The sequence below is a fragment of the Talpa europaea genome, assembly GCF_964194135.1.
Source record: "Talpa europaea genome assembly, chromosome: 1".
In the NCBI taxonomy this organism is placed as follows: Eukaryota; Metazoa; Chordata; class Mammalia; order Eulipotyphla; family Talpidae; genus Talpa; species Talpa europaea.
In genome coordinates, this window is record NC_140073.1 from 2,310,950 (window position 1) to 2,315,461 (window position 4,512).

Here is a 4,512-nt window from a genome sequence, read left to right on the forward strand (position 1 = left end):
GGGAGCCTATGATGGTCAGTAGCCAAAAAATGGAAGGAAGCGGGGCGGGGGGCGGGTCCCTAGTGGCGCAGGGGTTAAAGTCTCAGTGCTATCACCAGCCACCACGGCCTGAGTTCGACCCCCGGCCACGGAGCTGACCACATGGCGCAGCAGACCTCTCCTGACTCGCCCGCTGCTCCCCTCAGCAGTGCATTTCGGGAGAGCCACCTGTTCTGTTCTGCTCCCCACTCTGTTTCTGGTGAATCCTCTGAACGCCCCTCCCCCCAGCCCCATAGCTCGGGCCTACACCCAACTCCTATATGCATAAATAAATAAAAATAAATCTTTAGAGGCCTCCCTGGTGGTGCGAGGGGTTAAACACCGCACTATGAAGCAATCCACAGCCTCTGCAGCACCAGTTCAATCCCCAGCTGGCCAGGGAGCAACCACATGGCGCAGCAGACCTCTCCTGTCTCCCCGCTGCTCCCCTCAGCAGTGTGTTTCAGTCTGTCTGCCTGTTCTGTTCCTCATTCTGTCTCTGGTGAATCCTTTCACCCCCACCCCGCATCTCTGGCCTGTACCTCGGTTCTTGTAATGAAGAAATGAATCTTTAAGGAAAAAAAAAAAAAGAACTGTTTTTTGACGTAAACTATGAAAAGATCACAACTGAGTAGGCGAGTGTCCGAGCAGCACACTGGAGAGGAGACGCAGCAGTCCTTGGATTTATGCAAAGCCTTACAGAGAATGACAGACACGCACATTAAAAGCACACTAAGATGTCACGTTTCATTGTCAGGCTGGGGAAACCCACACTCTGTCCCACACTTTTGGTGAGACCCTGTGCCAGCACACCCTCACACGGGCCGAGAGCAAATGGGGCCATGGAGGGAATGTGGGCCAATTCCAGGTGTCCAAGGAGTGGTGGAGGGGCAGGTATGTGGTGAAACACTGACCCAGCTGTGTGGGTGAGGGTGTTGCCAGCTGAGGGAACACCTGACTCCACACACTAAGAAAGCCGATTGTCCTCCCTAACGCACGCAGGTGGGCCTCACCCAATCCGTTGAAGGCCTCAGGAAAACAAAAGGGCGAACCTCCCTTGAAGAAGAGGAACTCCTGCTGCCCCACTCCTTTGGCACTGGGACATCCGTTGCTCTCCTGCCTTGGGAGTCAAAGACAAACATCGGCTATTTGGGGGGATCGAGTCCGATGGTCTTTGAAATGGAAGTACCCCTGCAGGTCCCAGGTTTTCAACTTGCCTCCTACAAACTTTGGGACCTGTCCATCTCTGTCTCTGTAACTATCTGAGCCAACGTCTTATACTCAGTCTACCTTATATTGCATTACATTATACTTCACTATGTTACAAGATACATATGTATACAGCGTGAGCCGCAACAACATTCTGTAGATCACAAGTCCCTGCTGCCCGGTGGCATCCCAGCCACCATAGCCTGCAGCCTGGCACAGCTCTCTGCCAGGTCTCATGGTAGCACCCTATGCCTGATTTATTCTTTTTTTAAAAAAAAAAAAGATTTTATTTATTTATTTACCTATTTATTTATGCATACAAGAGCTGAGGTATAGAAACTCAGGGGGGTGAGAGGATCCACCAGAGACAGAGCGGGGAACAGAACAGGTGGATCTACTGAAATCCACTGCTGAGGGGAGCAGCAGGGGACAAGAGAGGTCTGCAGCGCCATGTGGGTAGCTCCCGGGCGGGGGATGGAAGCTGCGGACAGCTTCACGGTGCTGACGCTTAACCCCTTGCCCCATGGGAGCCCCATGCCTGATTTAGTCTGTCTTGTTTTGCGCATCATGGCCCCTAAGTGCACAAACCATACTGCTGTTTCATTTGCACAATAGTGCAATTGTCTAAAAATGCGTTTTTCAAGACTCTCCCCAGTGAACGGACACCTCCAGCTCTCCACTAGGTAGCTGGGACACCTGCTGTTTGTTTCTCTGAAGAGCCCTCCCTAGCAGAGGCCCTTCAGTTAACACAGCCACACAGTCTGCACATGGCCTTGGCCCCTGGCAATGACCGGTCCGACAGCCCTCGCTATGTGAAGACTGGCAGGCTGGAAAGTGACCTTTACGCAGTTATTCACCGCAACAGTGTTTATAGAGCCAAGACAAGAAACACCCCAGGTGTCGCGGGGAACAAATAAACAGTGCGGGGGGGGGGGGGGAACAAATAAACTGTAGTAAAACAAGCCATAGGATGGGACACTGTGTCCTCTGTGGGGAATGTTAAACAAGGAAGCTCTTGATTGTGCCAAGGAGAATCACCCCAAGATGCACATGTCAGCTTTAAAGAAAACAAACAGAGCAGAGATCTGTATCCAGGCTTCCCTTTACACAGGAAAGAAGGAAAAGGCGCATTCGTGTTGGTTTTGTTTGTATTTTCTGAGGAAAGCGCTGCAGGGGTAGCTGAAGGAACTAGTAAGAATGGAGGTCAAATGGGGCAGAGGCGGGAGTAAGACTTTTCTCAAAATAAATTAAAAAATAACAGTATTATAAAAAATCAATTAAAAGACTTTCTCCTAACGTTTTTATATCGCTTTGATACCTGAACCATAGAATTTCAACATAGCCTCTGCTCAGAAAATCCAATACCCTGACTCACCCACCTGCAACTACTTGTCCCCCAGCTCGTAGCTGCTGGGCCACCCAGGGGGAATCTTTTGCTCTGATGGTGCTTCCTGCCCTAGGAGAGGTCTGGCCCGGAGCAGGTGCTCCAGGAACACATTTGGGGTGAACGACTTGAGAAAAACCATGAAGAAAGTAAAACAGCAGGGAATGCGTGCCATCAGGAACAGCTTGTTCAGGCGGTGGAATACCATACAGCCGTTAAAAAGGACGGTCTAGACTGAGAGATTCCCAAAACACACTGGGGGTGGGGGGTGGATTCCAGAACGACCCCTCTGCTGTTTGCAAGGGATCCCTAACACACTACTAAGCCTTTCTGGGTCTACATAAGGGCTGAGGCAGGCGAGACACCCGTGGCAGCGCCAGCAGCTCCCTCACCGGTCCTTGCAGCGGGGGCGGGACGGGAGGGTGACGGGACCGGGTCCTGCACGCACTTTCCACTCACTCCCAAGAGGCCTCGTGACCCGCAATGAACGTGAACTCAAGAAAAGCTGAAGGGGCGCGACTCCTGGATGGAGCCGGGGCGCAGGCCCGCGCAGGGGGTGCGCGGAGGGGGGGAGGGGCTCGGCGGCCACCCCCGCGGACTGCGTCACTGTGAACACTTGGGGGCCCCAGCCGCGGCCCCGAGTCCACTCAGGCGCGGGGCGCTGCAGGCCCGGGGGGCGCGCGGGAGGGGCGCGCGCTCGGAGCCCCGGGTCTGGGCGCCGCTGGCCCGAGGGTCTCCCCGCGGCCCGCCGGCCCCCCCCCCTGGGCCGAGGCCCCCCGCCCCCGCCCCCGCCCCCGCCCCCGCCCCCGCCCGCGGCCGCGGCTTTCCCGGGGTGGGGAGGGCGGCCCGGGGGCGGCTCCGGCTCCGGCCCCGGCTCCGAGCGCCCCCCCCCGTCCCGCCCCCCCCCGCGCGCCCCGCTCCCCCCGCGCGCCCCGCCCCGCCGCCAGGCGTCCCCCGGCCGGCCCGCGAGCCCCCCGCCCGCCGCCGCGCGCGGGGCCCCGACTCACCCGGCCCCGGGAGGCGCCTGGGCCGGCGGGGAGGGGGCCCGAAGCCCGGGGGAGGGCGAGACGCCCCCCGCGCGCCCCCCCGCCCCCCGCGCGCCCGCCCCCGCCGGGCCCGGCCGGCCGCCGCGTCCTTCCGGAGAGGCGCGTCCCGGCCGCGGCGAGCCCCGCACCCCCGCGCCCCCGCCGCCCCGCCGCCCCGCCGCCCCGGCCCCCCGGCCCCCCGGCCCGGCTCCCCGCGCCCTCCCCAGGCCGAGGCCCAGCGGCCTCGGGAGCTTCGGGCGCCCCGCGCGTCCCCGCCAGCCCCCCTCGTTCCCGGCGGCGGGCGCGGGCTTCGGACCCCCCGGCGGGAGGGCCTCGGGGGCGGGCCCTGTCGGGGCGCCCGGGCCCCAGGAGGAGGCCGGGGCGCTCCAGCGGGGGGGCCGGGCGCGGGGGCCCCGCTCCCGCCCGGGGGCGCCGGGGCTGTGGGGACCGGGGGGCGCCTGTGCGGGGGGCTGGGGGGGCCGCACCCGCCGGCTCCTGGAGCGGGGCCGCGGGGCGCGCCCAGAAAGGGGAGCCGCAGACGGGCGGGCGGCGGCGGGTGCCAGGCGCGGAGGAGGGGCCGCGCGCGGTTCGGCCTCTTCTCAGGGGAATGTCCCGGAAACGTCCTGGAGCCGGGCCGGGCCGGGCGGCACCGCCGAGTGCGGAGCGACGCCTCCGGGCCGGGCTGGAAGCGGGACTCGGGGCGCCGCGCCAGGCCAGGGGCCCGCGCCCCCACCCCGGCAGGCGCCGCTGCGTGGCCCGGCCCCGGGCCCGGGTGCTGACCGTCGGCCCTCCTGGCACTCAGCCCGCAGCTGGGCGGGGACGGGGGAGCCGGGCAGCGGGAGGGCCGGGCCGACCTGGCAGCCGAACAATGGAGCA